The 23,062-nt window shown below is 53.2% G+C and overlaps 1 protein-coding gene across 5 annotated transcripts in view; it reads right to left on the bottom strand.

Annotated features, from left to right (window-relative positions):
* The window catches only part of ADARB1 (adenosine deaminase RNA specific B1), a 133,107-nt gene that overhangs the window by 73,031 nt on the left and 37,014 nt on the right, over positions 1-23,062 (bottom strand). For 2 of the 5 annotated variants that reach the window (XM_046647996.1, XM_046647993.1), the window contains exon 2: positions 11,741-11,883. The gene's annotated coding sequence lies outside the window, so the exon portion shown is untranslated. Of the gene's footprint in view, positions 1-11,740; positions 11,884-12,045; positions 12,376-23,062 lie in introns of those variants that run through there. The other 3 variants (XM_046647994.1, XM_046647992.1, XM_046647999.1) reach the window with 3 other exon arrangements.

Here is a 23,062-nt window from a genome sequence, read left to right as displayed (position 1 = left end):
GGCTGAGGTGGCCCACGGATGGCTGAGGTGGCCCACAGATGGCTGAGGTGGCCCATGGATGACTAAGGTGGCACAGGTTGGCTAAGGTGGCCCACAGATGATGAAGGTGGCCCAGGTTGGCTAAAGTGGCGCATGGGTGAATGCTGGCCATAGGGGAACATCTCAAATCTGCAAGGACTCGAGCTACGTGGGCCTGACTCCTAGTTAGAAAGCTCTGATTCCTAGTTACAGATTGAGAGAAAGTTTGAAAGAAACACTGTTATCACACACAAATTTGAAACCCAACTGGGTATACAATTGACAGCCACACTTCAAACAGGTATTTCTTTAAAGATTAGTTTTGGAAGCATCTTTTAAAAACAATGCTTTCTATTACTGATTATTAAAAACAAAATAGAACACCAACCTTTTGAAATATAAAGCAAAACTGGTTGATTCTTCAAAGAAAACCAAAGTGATTTTGCTCATCCAGCATAGAAAACCTCCAGCCACGTTAATCTATTAGTAAATGATTTCAGGGGTTTTTTTAAGTGCATATTTTAGATGAAAGAAATGACGTAAAGATACGTATGTGCAAGGAATGCACAGAAAGGACAAAAATGATCAGATCTGACTAAAAACTCAAAGGAGACAAAATAGAAAAGAAAAAAGCTAAAGAGATTAGAGGTGTGACAGGCTGGACCTACAGGGTGGAAAGTCGAGAGCACACAGTCCATGGTCTAAAGACCAGAACACGCCAATGGGAATACACTCAAGGTTATGATGAAGAAAACGTCCCAGAAACAAAGATCGGAATCTGCCACCAAACAGACACTCAGGTGCACAGAAAAGGTGATGAAAAGCAATGAACGCCCAGATGTTTCTCAGCAGTATTACTGCAAATCGTGAATAAAGAATTCTCAGGGAGTCTAGACCAAAGCAATCTAATCACTGAGACAGAGCCAGGCTGGGGGACAGCGAGGCAGGTTACTACCGAGTCCAGAGAGGAAAGTGTGACTCCCAACCCGGGCTCCCGCCAAGCTGTCGCTCAACCACAAAGGTGGGGGGGGGGTCCTCGAAATCCTGAGTCCTGGTGTGGGGCAGCATCTCTACAGACCGAGTGCACAGGCACCTGAGGATCCACCCCACCCCCAGACCTGTACCCCCCCAAACTGCCGGCAGGTCTGTGGGGGGCAGGAGGGGACAATCACCCGAGGCTCCCAGGAGAGCTGGGTGCCATCCTGGGCCAACACTGAGAGGGAGGTCCCTCACTCGCTCCGGCCAGAGACACCTCTGCCGGCTGAAGTCTCCCTCCACCCTAAAATTCTGGCATCCTGGGCCCGGCGGCGGAACGTGAGCCCCTGGACCACAGCATTGATCTGGGCAGCTGCCTGGCCAGACCCGACCCCCGTGAACCCTGTCCCCCCAACACGGAGGCTGAGAAGAGTGCGAACACAGGGGATGAACGAGGCAACGTGTCCAGAAAAGGAGAAGCAAGCGCAAGAGAAGAGAAAGCACAGAGCTGAAACACTGTGTCACGTCTTCACTGTACACGGCAACTTTTCTCTAAAGATCACACACACACACACAAATCCCGGGTAATTCAGTCTTATTGAAATTGGCACTCTGTCACCACACATTTAGAACTTGACAGTACAGCCTGGCTGTTGCTCTGGGTTTTTTTCTGATTTTCCTTTTATCTTAATTACTACCTATTTGAAATAGTAAAGTACAGTAAAATCATGTTACACGTGAACTATACAAGCAAAGTAATCATTTTTTAAAGACTGGAACAGATGTACCTTTGAAACTGTACTTTGAATTCCGTTACACAGGAAGCCCCCTCTTCGAACTCAATTTAGTATAGTTAAATTTATAAATTATTTGATAAAATTAACTTACAAATCAGGTCACTCACTGAACCAAACCAGCCGTAAGTGTTCCACACATCTGCCCCCGGGTCCTTTAAAAGAGTTAACACAAAGCCAGCGGACAGAAACTCTTCTGAAGGAGAGAGGTATCTGGGCTCAGGCGGGAAGACACCGAGAACTGTAACAAGGATGAGAAGACGAGCTTTTTCTCAGCAGCCGCCTGCTCCTCGTCTTGGAGTGGTCCTCCAGCGCCACCCACCGGCTGAAGTTGTCCACGCGGGGAACCCATGGCCGCTCCCAGCCAGGCCCGCCCCTCGTCGCTTGGTCTGGGGGTCCTGTGGACCACAAACGACGTCAAGCACATCAACATCCGACAAGCCCTCTCTGGGGCCAGGATGAGCGGGACACCTGAGAGGGCAGGAGGGGAGTTCGGCGGTGAGGACACGTCTTGTCCTGACTGGGTGGCCGTGTGCTCATGCGCACATTTGTCAGAACCCATCAAAAAACACTCAAAAAGGGTGATTTTTACGGTCTGTAAATTATACCTCGATGAATCCAACTTAACAAAGACCACGGAAAAAAAGGAAATTGTAGAAGAAAGTCATAGTCTTAACTTGAAACAAAGTAGAAAATACGTGGATTTCAAGAAGAATGAATGAATGGATTCCACAAAACAGGACGAACAAGCTGGAGGAGACTGGAGATGAAGCAAGCCCGTGGTTCCTCTCTCCACCAGAAAGTGAAGGACGCTGACCTGCCGGATCCACTGACACGGACTATGTCACCATTAGCCATCAGCCCCGCTCTAGAGGAGGACACGAGGCGGGGGAGGAGGGGAGGGGCAGGGTAAGTCCCCATCCACACCCGACACGGTGGGAGCTAGGACACGGTCCAGGGAGCAAGGAACAAGGAGCAGACAGGCACCCACAGCTGCTAAGATAACCAGCGGAGGGGCATGGCTGCCAACCCGGCTGCTGACCCAGCACCCCTCCCCAAGCCCCTTGCCCTGCCCCCGTGACAGGGACGATGCAAGACTTAAACACTCGTTTTCTCAGCTGGCCACAGAACACAGTTCTGGCCAACAAAATATAAGTGAAAGTAGGCTGGAGGATTCTGGAATCCCCCTGATGAAAAGGACGGAAATGGGTGCACTGCTTTCCCCTTCCCAGTTGTTCCTGCCTTGAACGTAGATGTGAAGGCTGGAGCTGCGGCAGCCACAGACAACCACGTCTGCAGGGACACTGAACCAGACTTCTGTCATGGTTGTGGTCTTAACCAACTCTAGCAAAAGCCTACCTCTGCATTACTTATTATGAAATAAATAAACGAATAAATACCTAGTTGTTTAAGACATCGGAGATCATGTTTTCTGTTACTTTCAGCTAAAAGCACTCCTAACTGACACAGCAAGAGAAGCGTAAGTGAGCTGAATCCTCTATCTGAACGGAAAGTCAATAGATAACATACACATCTAAAATTTATAAATTAAAGACCGGCCAGTGTATTCTGTAGAAACAGGAAGCATGGCAGGGACTGCCATCTGCGCCCAGCAGCCACTCCCGCTTCCCCGGTGAGGCAGCGTACCCACGGGGCCAGCCACGGAGAACAACTTTCCCAGCCCCCTTGCAACGGGGGTCGTGGTCACGTGACTACAGTTATGTCCACTGGGGTGAAAGTGTCACGTGGCAGCTCTGGGGACCTTCTCAGGAGACAGCATGCACGCGCCCTTGTCACCCTTTCTCCAGCACACACCCCGCTGTGGGTGAGTTCACGGGAGCACAGACGACCGAACACCAGCACAGAAAGGGTCTGGGGCCACGCAGCCTGTCCAATGTGCAGACGCTGCAGTTGGGGGCAGCCCCTCCCCGGGCGAGGTCCCTTACGCTGCGTCTGTGTCACCTGTAGCCATCCTAACACTGTCCAATCCAGAAGCACAGATGTCCACAACCCTTCAAAAGCGTGCCTGCTGCCTCTGAGGAGGGCGAGGGCTGCGGCCGACTGCTTCTCATCAGAAGCCCCTAAATTACCCGCTCTGACTTTGAAGGCACCACTTTGATAGAAAACGAAATGAACACAGGTCTGGTCTCCTCTCCCCCCGCCCCACGCACACCCACCAAGGCCCTGCCTCGCTGCCCCCAACAGGCGTAGCCCTTCTGGGCCCACGAGGCTGCCGGAGTCGCTTCCCACCCCTGCTCCACAGCCCCCGCCCGAGCCCCCCTCCCCACCCCAGCTGGAAAACCCGCTCACCTGCCGAGACTCGGTTCCACCCCACCCTCCCCCGGGAAGCTCACCACCCTCCTGGAGGACAGGCCGCCTCCCTCCGCCCCCACTGTGTCACAGCACCAGCAGACGCCACGGCTGTCCCCTGCTTACACCACGACCCGAGCCCACGGGACCGTCCACACGTCAAGGCTGCATCCCATCCCCAGTGCCCCTGGGGAAGTGGCACAGAGGCCCCATTCCACGGTGAAGGAAGAGGTCCCATCCCTCCCCTAGGGCAATGAGGCCCAGGGACCTCTCCCCGCTGCGGCCACTAAAGCATGGACGCAAGGGCGTGACGGGAAGACCATGTGGAACGCTCCAGCCCATGTCCAGAAGGCCGTGGGTCACACAACCAGAAGGCACACCAGCGGCCAGCAACAGTGCACAGCTGCCTGGGCACAGCGATGGGCCAACGAGGCGGTCGGGAGTCACCGTCTTCCAGATCCTCTGTCCCCACATCGGGGGCCGGGGTCTGCGCTGGGGGCTCAGGAGGCAGATGAACTAGGGAGGCAGCGTCTTAGGGAGGGGAACCCAGACAATGATGCATCCACGGGAGGGCAGTCTGTGCTTCTAGAGTCCCTTCCATAGAGCCTTGGGGGTCAGGGTGAGACTTGAAAGAAGGAACACGGGGGGGCACCTGCTCTCCCACCTCCGCCTGCGGCCCCTCTGACCGGCTCTTGCACAGGGGCTCAGGCATTGGGCCATTATTCTATATTTCATCTCGACCAGAGCATGAAACAGTTGGAAGACGGTCACCAGCCAACCTCAGAAGAGGAGGGGCCCACAGTCCGCACCCAGCCACACGAGGCGCTGGGGTTTTACTCACTCAAGTCACGCTTCGGTGTGAACTGTGCACGTCTTTCTCTCTGGGAACCTAAAGCCACGACACTTTAGAACTGGGAATCCAACCACTTTTCAGAAATTTTTCAAACCTAAGGCTCTTTAAATCGAGTTACTCAGATCATTTTTCAATTTTCTGAATGGAAAACAATCCAAAACCGCTAACTCTCTGTTGTCCCACGTCCACCAGTGTCCCGGGCCCCCGTGGCCGCCAGCAGGCGGCTGCGTCTCCCAGTGCCCTCAGGCCTGCCACTGCCCGGCGACAGGGCCCCCAGGGGGTCTGGAAATGAGAAGGCAGGCGAGGCAGGGCGTCCTGGTGCCGTGGGAACCCCTCCTGGCGTCCGCTCAAACACCACCCCCTGGGGAGGCCCCCCCACCCGCCTCGGTCCCCTCCTCCGACACTGCTCTCTGCTCCACCAGCTGCCAGCCCCACAGCACAGGTCCGGGGGCCTCGGTCAGGGCCGGCCCAGGGCACTCAGCCGCTGCTGGATAGACAAAGTGCAGGTCCCAGGGGAGTACAGACCTTTCTTGAACGCCGCTGTGGGTTCCATGAACTTTGGTCCCCAGTGTGACAGACCGCGACGCCCTGGAGCCCACTGTGCACGCGAGACTCCACATTGCCACCCCTAAATCTGGCATCTGCAGCCTCAACTGGGGGTTCCTGCGGCTCAGCCTGGCTGAGGCCCCCGAGCTGAGGGAAAGCGTTAGGGACCCGCACCTCCGAAAGAGAGGTGCCCCATTTATGTGAAACTGCTCCACGGTCCTTAACCGTCACCCACCCAGGCCGACAGAAGGAGGCCAGAGCCAGGACTGTGGGGACACTGGTGCTCGTCTCCCCGGAGGAGCGTGTCCTCCTCCGTCCTCCCTTCCCCTCCTGTCCTTCACTCCTTCCACCCGGGGGTGGGCTGGTTTTACGCGCCCCCCACTCAGGGCTCCAGCCTGGACCCGGGGCGGCTACAGGAGGAACAGTGGCCGGAGGCTGTGCTGGTGACCTGTCACGGCCTGCAGACGCCCAGTCCTGACTCCACTCCCGCCCAGCTGCGCTGTGCTGCTGGCTCTAGAGCGAGGGGGCCTCGGGGAGCAGCTGTGCACGGTCAGGCTCTCAGGAGGGCGCTCGGCTTAGCCCAACCCCGATGTCACCATGGACCCCGCCGCAGCACGAGGGTGGCAGAGTCTGCATCCGGTCCCACCCGCAGCACCCTCCCAGGGGTGGGGATGTGCCCGAGGCCCTCAGCTCACATCCTCGCTCTGTCTCCCGGGCCTTCACCTGAGCTCCCAGCAGACTCGCATCCTGCTCAGCCTGCTCTTCTTTCTCCTGATCTGCCTAATAAACGGAAGTGTGGGAGCAGGTTCGGCAGTGCCAGAAGGTCTCTGCGGTCTCGGCCGACATCTTGAGACGTCTCTGTGCTCTGGGTCTGAGCTAGCGCCTGTCTCCCAGCCTCCTTGCCTCACCAGGAGCCACATTCTCCGGGTTCTTCAGTTGGGCCTCTTCCCCTCAGTCACTGAGCTCTCGAGATCCCTGACGTTTCTTTGCCCATTCACGGTGGTCGTGCCCTCGGGACGCAGCCACACTGCCGGGCTCCCGCTGAGACGAGCCTAGGTACCAAGTGCCAGTAAAGCACAGAGGACAAGCCTCCCCACCTCTGGGCCCACGCGCAGCGTGGCCGAGGCACTTGGGGCCTGCAGTTCTGTCCCCTGCATGGTGCTCCTGAGGCCTCCCAGGGCGGTGGAACGGCAGCCAGACGGCCCCGTGCAGCAGGCGCGCCCTTGGGGAGGTCGGCGCACACTTCTGGGAAGAGCAGGAACATGGGGATTTGAGTCTCTGTTTTACACCTTCCTAAAAATGCAAAGCCATCCTTAGCTCCAGACCCCTGGCTTAGGCTCCACCCGGCACGTGCTGGGGAGGTCTCTGCCCCAGGTTTCTGGGTGCACAGCTGTCACCTCAGGGTCTGGGACTCAGCTCCTTGGCACAGTGCCTTGGTGTAGGCGGCCTTGAGGGCAAGGAGGCTGACTTACTCATCTTTGCGTCTCCAGGCCGGGCGCATGGGGTCCGGCTCCAGCAGGTTCTCAGATTTGCCGAATGAATGAGCACCGCTGACATGTTCAGGGGCCACTTACATTCCATATTTTGTGAAAAACCTGTGCAAGGCTTTAGCCCCTAATTCCAGCACACTGTCTTGTCCTTATTGATTTGTAGGAATCTTCACATATTACAGATTCTGGAAACCAAGCCAGGCCTCTGTCTGTCAGGTCCATACCTCTGCCCAGTGGGCACCTCTGTCGGTACACACCTCTGCCAGGCACAGGCGTAGCAAATTCTTTTTGCAGTCTGTGTGGTGTTGGCACACCACACTCTAGTGTCCCTGCCTTGTATAATTTCCTCTCCTTGATGGTGGGTGGAACTGTGAATATAATGGATACACTGCCGTATAAGGAAAAGGTGAAAGGATTTTTTTGTGTGTGTGAGGAAGATTGGTCCTGAGCTGACATCTGTTCCAGTCTTCCTCTGTTTTGTATGTGGGATGCCTAAACAGCACGGCTTGATGAGTGGTGTAGGTCTGCACCCAAGATCTAAACCTGCAAACCAAGGCAGAGTGTGCCAAACTTAACCACTACCCCACCGGGCCAGCCCCATGAAAGGATTTTTCCAGTTGAAATTAAGGTCCCTCATCAGTTGACTTTGAGTTAATCAAAAGGGAGATTATCCTGGGTGGGCCTGCCCTAATCAGGTGGGCCCTTAAAGGACGGGAGAAGTCAGAGCAAGAAGGAGCAGGAGAGACATTCTCCTGTGGGCTCTGAAGAAGCAAGCTGCAATGCTGTGGGGAAGGCCACGTGGCAGGGAACAGTGAGCGGTTCCTGGGGTTCAGGGCCTCAGCCCCACAATCACGAGGAACTGAATTCTGCCAACAGTAGTGAGCTGGGAGGGGGCCCCGTGCCTCAGAGGACACTGCGGCCAGGTGAGGCCTGTGCCCTGATTCCTGACTCCTGGACACGTGAGAGCCTAAGTGTGTGGTGACTGTTACAGAGCGACAGAAAATGAATCCATGGGCACATTAACTACTGACACGTCAAGGGACAGAATCAGGGGCTCGCACCTCTGAGCACAAGCTGACAGCCCGGACAGCTGTCCAAAGGCACCAGGGGAGGTAGTCAGGGTCGCCAGCCAGGTGCCCATAGGCTGTGCCTGTGCGCACCAGGGGCATCCACACCCAGCATGCAGGAGTGGGCTGGGTGGGGAGGCAACTGGAGCACCACGCAGCACGGCTGTGTGGAGCGCTGCTGGCATTCTTCTAACGCCTTATTTCCCCGTGGGCACGGGACGCCCATCCCCTCCTTACCCACCTCCAGCCCTCACTGCAGCCGATGGAGAGAACCGGCCTGCGTGCCTCCTGGACGGCACTGGACAAATGGCCGTGCCAACAGCCCTCCTCCAGAGCACCTGCTTTGACAACGTCCCTCGCTCCCTGTGGGCCTCCCAGGAGTCGGAACGCGGGCTCAGCCTGTGGGACCGCCAGGTGCCCCAGTCCTGCGCCTCACAGGGCAGGACACGCACTTCCTGAGGGGCCATTGAGGTGAGCAAACCCAGAGACAGAGAACTTCATCCCTGTGGGAGCCTCCTTCTGTTTGCTTCCTAGCTCCAGAAAACAGGAGCAAACGAGGGCAGTTCACGCTCTGGAACAGCAGAGTCTGCTGGGAGAGCCCCCGGTTCCCATACAGCTTCAGACAGACACACGTTCTCGACCTCGGCGGCTGCTGGAGAGCTGTGACCTCAGTAAACAGACACTGACACGTCAACGCCTCTTGTGGAACCGATGCTGACGAGTCGGGCCAGAGGACGCAGGATGCCTTCCTGGAGACAGTGACTAATGCCGGAACACACCGAGAGTCACTTTCCCGCCTCAGTCAGATGTCACCATGTTTCAGCGGCCTTCAGGAACACTTACATGCTGAAGCATCACCTGTGCTCAACTGGTTATTTTGACCAATAAACCCACTTCAAAGGAACTTCCCAGTTTTTGCCACAACATATAAGTCTTCAGAACTCAGTGTCATTGCAGCAGTGCACTTCACTCCGAAGGCCTTTGTCCATGTTACAGTAGCCTGGGTCACTGTCGCTCAGCGAGCGGGCCCTGCAAGAGGCTGCGTGGCTCCCTCTCCAGGGCCTCCCGCTGTCTCAGCCTTGAGCTGCAGCGACAGCCCAGGATGCCCGGGTAGGGTGCCTGTGTGAACCTCAATCACGCCCCCTCCCCTCCCACCCTACTCCCAGCTCCGCCCGCTGCCACTGTCCCCTCTCGGCCGAGGCTTCTAGAGAACCCAACCCCCGACCCGCCCAGCAGGTGGCCACAGGGGCTGGCAGTGGTACCAGTATCGGCCACGTGTGGAAGCGGTCTCTCACTGCAGTACTGGGGTACTCCCGGCACTCTGTGGGCAGAGGGCACAGCGTGGGACAGGCAGGATCGTCCCAGGAACAAAGAACCATCCTGTACTGAAGGCAACCAGCGGCTTCCCCTCCTGACTCTGTTTCTGCACAAGGACGAGGTGTCTTAACACGCACGCCACTGCCTGAACCGTAGCCACAGGCGAAGACAGGACAGTCGGGACCGTGTCCTCCAGAGCCCACGCAGGAGCCGCCACCGTCTCAGGGAATGAGGCCGCCCAGCCCCGCAGATGTGGTTTGGGGGTACCAAGTCAGCACCCGCGTCTGCCCGCGATCACAGGTGACATCACATCGGCTTTTCTGCAGGCGGTGGCGCCCGAGAATTTACATATTGAGATAAAATTATTTTATTACACGTTCTTAATCTCTCTTTTATTACATTGGGCATTACATCGCCTTTTAAAATTATACGGTTATAATTACATAAAGTAGTATCTTCTATGAATTTCATTTCAGAATAAAAAGGAGGAGTGAATAAATATTTGTTGTAAGAGGATGTTTGGGGTGTGGTGGCAGTGAGAAACACGGAGAAGAGCCGTGACGTTCAAACAAGAGTCAAGGCTTCCTCGGGGCCCCTCTCAGCGGCTGAGCACGTGGGGACCACGGCGGAGCTCCACGGCCTGCCCCCCGAGGTGCCTGCTCCCAGGAGACCTTCTCGTGTGTTCAGACTGAAGAAACAACTCCAGTCTTTTTAAGGAACAATCCAGGCAAAGGCAGCTGCTGTGCCTGCCACTAAATATAAAGTCCCCACCTAAGGCGCCCGGCCGGGGCCGTGGGCTCCCAGAGGGAGAGCAGAGCGCGGCCGCCCTGACGACAAGGCGCGCTGCAACCAAGAAAGACGCTGCTCAGCCAAGAACTCTCAGCTTTATTTATTTTTCTTCTTCAAACCACCCTGAAAAAGGAAAAGAATAATACATCGGACTATTTGTTGCCAAAATTAGCTCTTTTATGAAAGGAAAGAGATACAAATTGTCTACAATGCAGCTACATCAGCCCGGGATCCCGGGGGATGACTCACGCCGATGTGAGATCCTGCGCCCAGCCCTTTGCTCCCCTTTCTCAGCACATGCTTTAGAGATGTCCTTCGGCCTGACCATTTTTTCTGTTTCTTTAAGGACCATTTATTTGTGCAAAAGATTATAAATAACTCATTTCTCCAGGGCATGCTTACATCGTATAAAAATACTTGCTGCTTCACACAAACAGCGCGCTTCACGACGAGTGTCCTTCCGGGGCCTGTGCACGCAGGTGGTGGCGGGCTGCGCTTCAGCTGGCAGCACCGAGGCACGAGGTCTCCTTTGCACTCGCCCGGGCTCTGGGGCTCTCACTCTCTCTCAGTGAGGTCTGGTGACAGGAACACTGATTTCCTAGCACTAATCGAGCTGAACGAAGAGCTGTGGCTAAAACACAGCTCTACCCCACTGGCACAGCCACGCAAGTGTCACCTGATGGAGCCCTTCCCACATCGTCACTCCCGGTGCCAAAAGAGAAAAAACACCCATCAGTGAAAGGACAAGCGGCACCCCTTTACAAGTCTCCCTGGGAACCAGTGACCTTTTGTCCCCGACATTTACAGACACAGCAACAACGAGCGGGGCCTCGCCAGACACCAACTCAAAACCCGGTGGTCAACGTGGGCGCGTCTCTACTGCCCAGACAGTGATCCCCCGTCCCCAGACCCCTCCTCCGTCTCTGCCCAGGCCAGGGGTGCCCAGCCATGATGACTGCCTGCTCACCAGCATCCACCGAATGAATGAACGAACGAACAGGGGACACGCCAGCGCCCTCTTGGCGCCCAGCAGCCTCTGACGGTCACCTCCTTAGACTGCTTCCCCAGGAAAAAAACTTCCCCGAAGGTTTAAAATTCGGCCTCCTTGAGCTAGTCCCTCCGCAGGCCATAAGTTAACCTCACGGCACATTAACTTTACCGAGATTCTAATATCTGTCTCGACTTCTCTCAAAAGCAGATGCTGAACCATCGGTCACCAAAAATGAGGACTAAAGAAATTTCTTTTAATCAGCTCAAAGAAGATAATCTAGGCTAAGAGGCTTCACAGCAAGTCCAGCCGAGCGCCCAGCCCACGCACCGACGCTCCACAGCGACCAAGGCCAGAGGCCGCGCTCCGCACTCGAGCCGCTGGGGGGCAGCAGAGCGCCAACCGCGAGGGGCTGCGGGGACCGAGGCGAGCTGAGGCCGGCAGAACAGAAAGGAATCCAGAGGAACACAGACTGTGCGGAAAGTCACTCAACACAGCACATTTTAAAAGGCTTAATCAATTAGTTTACATCATGCAAAAGTCATCTTTCATCAGTCAAACGTCGGCAGGTTTCCCCAGGTTTTTCCTCTTACCCTGAAATCTGCTTGCTCTGACGTCAGGGCGAGGCCTCGGTCAGGGCGAGGAGAAGCGGGGCGACCATAGCACGGGCGCTCCCTCTGTGCACCCTCTTCAGTCGCGTCGCGAGCTCTCCCTGCCCAGCTCGAAAGGCTTCACTCTGTAATAAAAAGATTCAATTACTTTATGCTAATTTGACTCAGCATTAGATGCTCTTTCACCAACTCAGATGTGAACTCTAATAAATACTCAACTAAAAATTCTCTTCCTAAATACGAGTTTAAATTTTTAACACATTCTTATGATTTTTTAAAGTGGATACCCGATCATCGACCACACCTTCACCGCACCGGCCACGCCAGGCAGACGCACACAGACCGTCCACAGTGGCTCTCCACCCGCCGACACACCAGCGCGGACAAGCACCAGCCCACGCGCTAAGGGACGAGGCCTCGGGCACAGTCCTGTGTGCACTTCCCTTCTGTAAAGTAAAATGCCGCGTGCACCGTGTACACACGCATAGGCGTGAGTACAACGGACAGAGGAAGGCACAGACAGGCATCTCACTGCCCCTTTCCACCCAGGCTTAGAAGCTACAGGCCGTCCACATGCCTGGAGGCAGAAGACTGTGGAACAACATCTCCTTATTGCTTGCTCTCTGCCCGAAAATGTTTTCAACTAGCAAGTCATTAAAGAGAGTATTTCAACATGCTAATAGACTTACAAAACCTAAATATGTAATGTTAATATTTTCTTTCTGAAAAACAAACCGATGTCCAACTGAAGGGAAAGTCCGCAGTGGGGATTCTCCAGGGCAGAGCTCCCAGCTAACGCCTATGGGAAGGATTCAGCGGGGCCCTGAGCTGGCACCCAGCAGACTGAGGCGGGAGTGCAGACGAGGTGCGTCTGAGGGTGCAGCAGCCCCTAACTCTGCAGACCCAATCCAGTCACCAGGGACTTTCCCTGGGGTCACCCGGGGCCACCAGGCACAGCTGCAAGGCCCTGGGGGTGAGAACCGACTGGTTTCTGAGCCCCTTCCACATCTCTCTGCTGTGACCTGCTTAGATTCATCTGTAGCACGTGTTGGCAGATCTGCTCAGACAGGTCTGAGACACAGCTCCCATGTCCTGTGCCACTGCCACCAGGTCTATTCAGCAATTACTGCAACACCTATTAGCCTGGGATTACAGGTCACACAGCTGTCCTGTCCAGCACAGAGGATTCTGGACCAAGTACCCAGAACCATGCACACATCACTGTCCCCCCCCCCATCACGCCATGGGTCCCATCTCCCTCCAACCCCAGGTGAAGAGGGTACAGGAAGTGGCACCATGTGGCCCCCATTCCTCAGCGGACCTGCACCTAATCAATAACCCAGTATAGGCAGCAGTGTGAGTGTGTCACAGCAAGCCCCTCTAAGCAAGAACAGGACGCGGACCCTGCTGCAACCCGAGGAGAAGAGGAAGGACCACGTGTGAACCAGGAAGACGTAAAATGCCAGTCTGCAAGCTGCACAAACCCCGAGTCCACGGACTCCGCAGACAAAGGGAAACCCAGCAGGAAGAACGCGGCCATGGCTCTCAGAACTGGGTTCCAGGGCCCACACTGCAACCCCCAACTCTGGAGCGGGGCGGAAGGCTGAGCTCCTGGGCGTCTGCTAGAGGGAGTGTGCCCAGGACAACCCAGCACAGCTGCCACGGGGGAACGGACTCACGCGGATGGCTTTTGAAAACTGCAAAGTTTGAACATAAAATCCTGGACAGGGGGCCAGCCTGGTGGCACAGCGGTTAAGTGCGCACATTCTGCTTCAGCAGCCCGCGGTTTGCCGGTTCGGATCCCGGGTGCGGACATGGCACCGCTGGCAAGCCATGCTGTAGTAGGCGTCCCACATATAAAGTAGAGGAAGATGGGCACGGATGTTAGCTCAGGGCCAGTCTTCCTCAGCAAAAAGAGGAGGATTGGCAGCAGATGTTAGCTGAGGGCTAACCTTCCTCAAAAAAAAAATCCTGGACAGGGTGGTCAAAGCTGCCATATTCCCTGGGGAACTGGGAGCGGCAGCACGTGCAGACCTTAAGAAAGAGGCCCCGGCTGCCCCCTGGATCAGCAGCTTCGCAGCCGAGTGCTTGCAGGAGGGAGGCAGCCCCTCCAGGCCCCTGGTCCAAGGAAGCAGAGAGTAAGCACCACAAACAGCGCGGCACGGATAAAAGGGAGCAACAGACGCAGAGCGCTTGGTCACTGACGACAACCACAGACAGTGCCAGAGAAGGTGGGCCCGGCGGAGGGGGCGTCTGTCCAGGAGGCGGGAGAGGAGCAGCTGGCAGAGAGCAAGTGACAAAGCAAACGAGCAACACAGCGAGCCAGGCGCACCGCAGGGACACCTGAGACGCCTCGCCTCCCCAGGGCACCGCACACGGGCCCTCGGAGCTCAGGAAACACCAACAGACAGACAGACAGACACACCGGCCCCGAGCCCTCAGGCAGGTCTCAGCACAACTGTGACGCAGGAACCCAGGAACTCAGAACCGGAGGAAAGCCAGGAAAATGCCCTGACATCTGGAAGCTCAGCAGAATTCCTCCAAACAATCCACAGACTAAAGGAAACAACCACAGTAGAAAACAGAAAGTGCTTAGGACTTAAAAACAGAAAAGATGACACATGGGAAGGTGCGGCACAGATAAAGCAGGACCTCGGGGAACGCCTAGCCTCGGTGCTCACGCTGGAAAAGGGGTGGAAACCTCAAGGAGCCCACCTGAGGAAGGCGGGCAAAGAGGAACGAAAGAAGCCCAAAGAAAACAGGGCGGGGGGGGGGGGGGGAGAAAATAATGAGAAATCGACCTGCATTAACCGCGCGTCACAGCAGGTCCACAAAGATGCACGCCGGCTCTCTGAGCAGACAGCACCGTGGACCCGGCTCCGGCCAGGCTAACCAAACACACAGAGAACAAAAGAGAAAGGCACACATCAGCCAGCTGAGAACTGGAGAAAGGACAGTGAGGACCAGGGGGCCGCCATCATGGGACACTCCTGCCATCGGTGAAGGGACCACAGGGACGGGAAAGGGAAGCTGAAGCAGCAGTGTGGTGCTGGGCCGTGCCTCCGAGGGAGGCTGTCTCTGGGGGAGCCAGTTCGCGCAGCCATTGAAGGCCCCAAGACCACCCTGCCGGGAGGAGTTCCAAGAGACCACATAGAGAGAAAGAGCAAGGCTGGCCCCAGACAGGTGCCAGCTGTGTCACTCCAGAAGCCTCCTTGGACAGGACGTTGACGAGAACTAAGGAATCCGGCCAACAGCCAGCATGGGTGCTGCAGACACACCGCCCCCTCCAGCCACTCAAACGACTCTGTTGGGGTCCCAGTCACCGTGCAGCACAGACACACGGTCCCCTCTGTGCCCTGACCCTCGAGGCCATGAGCACAAGAGAATGGTAGGTGTTCAGGCCACAGAGTTCTGGGGTGGGTACGTTGGGCAGCAAGACATAACCAAAACAGAATCATTGCTTCAAACTCTGACAACACCAGAAATACAATAACAGGGTATTAGGAACTTTATTCCAAAAATTTTGTAAACTTAGGCAAAATGAGTCAATTCCAAGAAAAATACAACTTGTCAAAACTGACTCAGGAAGTAACAGAAAATCTGACTAAAGTACAAACATTAAAGAACTAGAATCAGGAAACAAAAATCATCGTACAAAGAGCATTCCATGCCTAGAGGGCTTCTCCAGAAAGTCCCGCCTGACGTTCAACAAGGACGCTCCTGTCACGGAGAGGAGGAGGGAAATGTGCCAGCCAAACTCACTCACGAGTACAGATGTCAAACCCCAAACAAATGTCAGCACAGTCGGTCCAACGACACTTTTAGCACAGCAGGATAAAGCTGTATTTGTGCTGGGAAAACAACGATGATTTAGTGTGTTAACCCACCACGTTAATAAACCCACAGGGACATGAGAGAACACACCCGCAACGCCATGAAGTCCAACCACAGGCAAAACGAAGCGATACTGTGAGGACAGTCTGCCATGGGAACACAGGACGGACACATCCACGGTGAGGGGCGGCTGTCGTCAGGGGGAGCGTGAGGTGGACTCTGACACACATGGCTGCTTTTTTAAACCTGGGTGATGGTTACACGGATGTGTAATTAAAATCATTCTTTCACATATGCACTCTTCTGTAGGAACAATACAGCTCACAACGAAAATGCATGAGAAAACAGCGGGCAGTGGGACCGCTGGTTTTACAGAGTGTTATCAATAACGATGGAACCGAGTAGGGGCCACACGATGAACCACGCAAAACTCCCAACTACGTGCAACAGAAAAGATGAGCTGATGAACCACAGGTGCAAATGGTCTCAAGCTATGAGAAAGGCAGGAAGGGCAGCTAGAGGTCTTAGGTTTCCTGCAAAAGAGAAGAAGAGAGGAACAGGAGAAAGGAGCACAGGGAGATGTTGTCTGGGGGCGAGAAAGCAGGTTAGCAAGGCGGGGCTGTTACAATCCGGCTGCTTCTCAGTGTGCCTGGATCCACCACATGGAATGGGCAGGCAACGAGGCAACCTCAACTCCAAACGGGGTGCTGGAAGTCCTGCGGGCACACAGCCCCAACAGCTACAGCGGTTCTGTGGCTTCCAGCTCCTGACACGCTCAGGGCAGGCAGACCCGCTGCAGCCCCGGCACCACCGCCTTTCCAGAACCTTCTCCTGGTGACTGATCCTGGGCTCAGGGCGTCCTCTTCTGAAAATAGAGTGACCCCAAATTAGTCAACCTGGAGGGGTTTCCACCACAGGTTCATAGCTGACTATGTGCTAACAAAAGAAAACTCAAATGCCACGTCAGTGCTGACAAAACAGGGACCGCGGAGGCTTTAACAGGCCTCGGACCAACAGCAAGCACGGAACGAGCTGTAGGAACATAAATGTATCACTTGGCACTTGACAGGTTTGCTGCGCCAGTAATAATCATATTGATTAAATGAAGCAAATGTGTTTCCTTTTAAAGCGATATTTATCATTATAATTTAATTAGACTGTGAAATTAGGGCTTTGCTCTGCCAAAAAATAAGTACTCTCATTTTCTACCTTGTTGATGCATAAAACCATGATGTGAGGGCACAGTTAAACAAAGATGCTCCACTGAGCAGATTCCCCGCGGTTTAGCAAAACCAACTATTTCAAGGGACAAAGGCTTGATACGCAGAAGGCAAGTGAACAACAGGTAAATAATGAATCAACTGCAGGATGCTAAGGCCAGGAGACATTCTTCCCAATTTTTGATAATGGCTTCTATTTTAAGTGTTTAATTAGTCCTAAGATTTGGTACCCAACAGAGAAGGACTGAAAGCGGGTGACACTGAGAGGCAAGGATGCATGTGGGGGCTGAGTCACAGAGCCCGGGGCACAGGAAGGGCAGAGACACCCCTGAGCTGGGACGGACACGTAAGAGGGCTTGTCAGGATGCTTTTGGTGAGAGGAGGTGGAAGGCCTCTGGGCAGAAGGCACCAAGGACAAACTTTATGTAAGAAAGAGCAACCCAGCTTGTTTTAAAGATCATTCTGACAGCACTGTGGGCGAGGGCTGGGGGGTTGAGACCGGAGGCTGGAGGACAGATAGGGGACAGAGGCATGACAGAGATGGAGAACGTCAGCGCCATCTCAGAGGAGGGATGGGCGGTACTTAGTGATGAGCAGCACACAGGGAGGAGTGAAACACCAAAGCCGAGACTCTGAGGATCCTGGCTCCACCAAAGGGTGGATGGAATTTCCAATAACCAACACAAGAAAACCAAAAGGAAAGAGGGAATTCTGGAAGACGGGTGTTTTTCAATTGTTCTGAACTGTGAAAACCTCCAGCGTACGTTAACTACGGTCGATGACATTTCAACTTCACCCCCGACAGGACCCTCCCTGGCACACTGAGGCTGCGTAGGGACAGAGTCAGTTCCAGTTTACGAGCTGCTATGCGGAGAAGTAAAATCTGCACACGACAAAATCATAATGAACACTTAGACACAAGAACATTCGAATACGAGACGACAAATGCCGAGAGGAGGCGAGCCGGCCGCTGGGCGTGCGGTCACGTACTCAGGGCCGAATGCATGGCGGGGAGGGGGGCTGCAGCCTTCTTTCATCTGCTGTTTCTACAAAGAGATGCAGGAAGAAACAACTCTCCAGTGCAGAGGTCTTGATTTAATCTGAACATTTTCGGTATTATTTGAATTCAACTTGGGAAACGGTTTGCCGAGCACCTTTTGTCCTGTGGGGTCGGAGACCCAGGGCCCCCTCGCTGCCCCCGAGCAGGGTGAACCTCAGTTGGAGCAAGCGGACCGCACCAGGTCGAGAACACTGAGTCACCTCCATCTTGAAGACTCCACTCCACCCACAGTGTCCTCCTGTGAGCCTGGGACCCCCACTGACACTGCCTAGGCCTCAGTTTACTATCTTTTATCTCCCTACATTTTGGTCTGAACAGACCAACCGAAACACACTTTGTCATTCATTCTACTTACTGGATTGAATATGTTCCACGTCCTTAGTAAATAAGGGTAATATGTTTTCCCTCATGAGAAAGATTACTTTAGAACGAACTATGGATAGGCACAACCTGAGTGAATCTTCAAGCAATTATGCTGAGCGAAACAAGCCAGACAAAAAAGAGTGCACCTGTCTGATACCGTGTATACAAGACTCTAGAAATGCAAAGGGATCTCCTGTGACAGGAGGCAGACAAGTGGCTGTCAGGGGCCGGGGGTAGGGTGGGAGAGACCCCCAGGGGCTCAGGCGGCTTCTGCAGGTGACAGGAGTGTCCACACATTGTGGGCTCACAGGTGTCTCAAACCTCAGCAAGTACACTTTAAATACCTGCAGGTTTTCGTATCAATTATACTTCAGTAAAGCTGGTTTTAAAAAAGACTGCTTTGTTTTATGTTTTAAAACACCTCATCTTATTTTTTGAAGAGAATGAGTGAACATTATTGGAAATAGTTCTATGACCTGAGGGAGAAACGTTATTTTTTTAAACTTTCAACAATCAAATGCTTCATGGGAAATTAAACGCCTGTTGCAAACATTAAAACAAGTCATTAAATAGGTGGGGATTTTTCCCTATCCTGCTACATTTTATTGTTTTGTGATCATTTCCAGGGGGAACCAAGGCTCCCAAGACTAGGAATGAGCTCTGCATAGGCACAGAAAGAAATGTGACGAGGGTTGGGGGGGATGGGGGAGACAGAGGGAGAAGAAGAGAGGAAGAGATGGGAGAGAGAGGGATGGAGGGATAGGAAGAGAGGGGAGACAGGAGGGAGTACTCCAGTGCGCTGGAGCCAGTGCTGAGGAGCCAGCTCTGCCTGTCCTTCTTTCCGGTGGGGAGGGGCACGGGACCCTGAATGCAGCGCCCGCATCACCCCACCCCGGAGGAGCACCATCTCTGCTCAGGGCTCAGGGACACTGCCTGAAGTGCTGGCAGGGAAGACGGGAGACAGATAAGACGTGCTCCGAGCCCTCCCCAGCCTCAGCTCCTGTTCCCTTCAGGCCACCTGCCCACCGTTTGGCCACACACGACTGAACCAACTAGAAAGGCCAACAGGTGAGCAGAAGAGGTGCCTTCATTACGGGGAGCAGGAGGTGTGGAGGCCCGGCCCCACGGGGGCTTTCTGTCCTTGTCCTGGGGCACATCCTTGCAGGTCGGCTTCACTTCTCCAGGCTGTGGTGGCAGCGGTCTGCACTAACAGAGGTCAGCACATCTTACTGGGCTCTTGTCTCCCAAACTTAACGAAGTTATCGTGTCGAGCGCCTCCACCCTAAAAGACATGATGGGCCACCTTACTTTATATGACTTTCCTCCCCTTGCTTCTAGGGAGCAATTTTTCTAAAAGTGAAGGCTAGTTTCACACAGTCATAGCTAACAAACAAACAAGGCCAACAGAAAAGCGCGTCAGGACCCAAACGCGGGCAGAGTGAGTGAGAGCAGAGACCCCGAGGACCGCCCACCGTTCAGAGGAGGGAAAAGAGGGAACATCTCTCAACTCTCCTTACAAGACGGGTACAGCCCGGGCAGTGAACCTGTCACGGCTGTTACAGGAATTAAAGACGAGCGGCCAACTTCTCTTACAAACAGACATAAAAATTGTAACCAAAATATTAGCACATTGAAATCCACCGACTGCAAAAGACAGCACGTTGGGACCAAGTGGACCATGTACAGACCAAGAACGCACAGCTGGCTGAGGACTGGAAGTAATCGACGTGCCAGGCCCAGAGGGACATTTCTCCCCAGGACTGCTGTAACTTAGACGCCTCAATAATTCAAACTGGCATCTTCCCAGATTTCCATTAGTACAACGAACCTGATGCTTTTCTCAAAAAATATGCTCTACCTGTGGAAAATAACTAGAAACAGAGTGATAAAATGAAAACACATGTTTCCGGCAATCATGAAAATAAAGACCAAGCACATAGAAGTCCCTACACATTCCTTCCCATGGGGGGAGGACGGGCAGCAGAGCTGAGAAGAGGCAGACAGAGCAATGGGGCTGGCGGGCTGTGTCCTCGAAGACGCCAGTATGTCCATCATGAGGCCATCACGAGGAGAGCCAAAGACCAGGACGAGACTGGGGCACGCAGCCTCTACGGCCTCTGCCAGTTAGTTTTCCACATCTGGGAAGCCCCCCTGGGTGAGTGTCGTGAGGAGAGGAACTTGTACGCAGAGCAGGGATGCAGTGAGGCCCAGGAGAACGGTCAGCTTATACACAAAACGGCGTGTTTACAGGCCCAGGCGCGGCCTTCCAGGGAAATGCACACAGCTTTCATCAGATGCTCAACAGAGCGTCTGGCCTGCATCCTGGTTTGAGCAGAGGAGCCCAAAGCCAGCCCTCTCCTGGGCTGTGAACTGACCCAAAACCCATTCCTCTCTTCGGCACTCACGCAGCAACGTTTCATAGCCTTTCTTTTTCCAATAGAACTACGGCTCGTCCGTGGCGACCTATGAAGTGAGTTATTGAGGGGTGCTAAAATTTGGAATTCACAACCTAAACTTGGGGTGTCGCTAGAGTTTAGAGAGGTGCAATTCGGTTCCAGAAGCGTGGTCCCCTGCACTGCCGCAGAGCTGCACAGCCGCAGAGCTGCACAGCACGTCCGCACGCAGAGGGCCCGGCGCCTGCAGCTGCATGGAGGGCGGCCCGTTATCACCGACAGCTTTGATTCATTGTGGATCTCAATCACCACCATTCCTGTTCGTATAATTATAATGAAGCTTTTGTTTTATATGGGTTGTTCGTGTGTATGGTGATGAAAACTTCATCAGTTTTTTTTGAACCATAATTTTTCAATAACTAAACTTACCGGTATCATAAATCATCTCCAATTTTTTACAAAACAGATGTATAGAACCCCTCCCCCAAGTGTCGATGAGGTAATGACATTATTTACTGGCAATGTGCTGACTCAGAGTATGTGAAATTTAACTATCTTGCAATACACTATCAACGTAAGTATGACAAAATTACCTGGCTATTTTTAAGTTTATGAAGTGCTCTTACATAATATAAAATGACACGCAAAAGTACAACATGTCTCATAAAGGATTCTTATATGCTGCTGACAAATTTACTGCAACTGGCTTATTTAACTCCTTCCCAATTCTCTGATAATGTTAAGCTATTTCTCCAGTGGAAAGAAAGAACCCCTATTCTGTTCTAGTTATGGAATCTTGCCACCAAGTGTGAGCTAAAAAGTTTTTAATTGAAAATGGTGATAAAGTACATATCTCCTTTCCTTTCTTCCCAAGACCCCATCGAAATGTCAGAAGAGGTACTTTCTGGCAGTGAACGAACCAGAGTGCTGAAAAATTGCAAGGGGGGCTCAGCAACAGACAACCCCTCCTCCAGTAAGTCATTGAAGCACAAAGATGAAGTCATGCATGCAATTACTTAGGGGGGTGTTAACTATGACACTCTTCCCAAGAATAGGGAGCCTGGGGCAGTCCCTCTGCCCTGAGGCTGAAACCTGAGGATGACTCTCCAAAGACAAGCTGAGGTTTTCCAGGGAGGACCCATGTATGGGCACTTGGCCCTGGAGGAGAAGCAATCATGGCGGGATGCCCTGGGGAGGGGAGAGGAGAAAGGGAAAGAGATTCACCCGTGAAAGAGCAAGGATCAAGCTGTCAGGCGGCTTCTCACCAGCAACACTAGACTCTGGAAAATCACAGAGAAGACTTTCTGAGTTCGAAGGGAAGATGAGATGAACCTGGAATTCTAGACCCAGCCATCATGGGAACAAAATAACCGCGTGTTTGAACACTGCATGCAAGAAGCCAAGAAGTCTCTCAGCCACACGTTCCACAAGGAGTGGATTAAGGATGCGCTCCAGCAAAACAACAACAGAGTCCAAGAAACAAAGACCGTGGATACGAGAAAGCACAGCCCCTGAAGCAGCCAGAAGCACAGAAACCTGGAAAGGAACCGAGAGGCTCCCGTTCAGCACTCTTCTCCCCGGCAAGAGTTTTCTGATGCAGAATTACATTTTCTGCCTTCTCCACTCAAACCGCTTGATTCTGCAGTGAAATATATTTACATTATCATAATACTGTAAGGGTTGCTTTCCTTATGTTAACATTTTTAGACTAAACCTGTAGAAAAGGCAGTGGAGCCTAATGACAGAGGAGAAACAGACTACGGACGTTTCAGCCTTGTCAACGTTCACCTAAAAATACAATGATCAACACCTAGAGAGCAGAGGCACCGTCTGTTGACTCCCACATGAGCCCACAGACAGAAGCACAACGTAGAGCCACGACGGTGACCTCAGAAGGACGCAGAACCAGAGGGGAGACACCAACCAGGAAGGGTTTACCTCCGGGGAGAGGTGAGAGAAGGAGGGGATCTTTAACTGAATTTATATCCAGTGATAGGCCGGAAGATGTTTTTATACCATGTACTGGGATCACATCAAGGTTCTTTTTTAATATTTAAGTTAAAAGGGCACCCTCATCAATCAGGGATTTCTTAAGTAATTGCAGTGTATCTATGGGACACAAGAATATGCTCTTGTGAAATAGTGACGAGCATTATATTAGTTACATAAAATCAGAATTTTTAAAAAAACTATTTTTTTTACTGTGAAAGAAAAAAGATTAAACGTATCAGGCCTATGGAGAGGGAGGTACCATCTGTACTAGCATGTCCATGGGGTAATGACAAAGGTGCAGCACAGAATGATGCAAAGACTAAACCCATATATACAACAGAAGTCCCATATATGCATCAGGAGCTCCATAAATATCACAGAAACCCCATGTACATCACAGAAATCCCATACAAATATCAGGAATCCCATATACACAACAGAA

The sequence above is a fragment of the Equus quagga genome, chromosome 21 (genome assembly GCF_021613505.1).
Source record: "Equus quagga isolate Etosha38 chromosome 21, UCLA_HA_Equagga_1.0, whole genome shotgun sequence".
NCBI lineage: Eukaryota > Metazoa > Chordata > Mammalia > Perissodactyla > Equidae > Equus > Equus quagga.
This window is presented reverse-complemented; position numbering and strand designations above follow the sequence as displayed.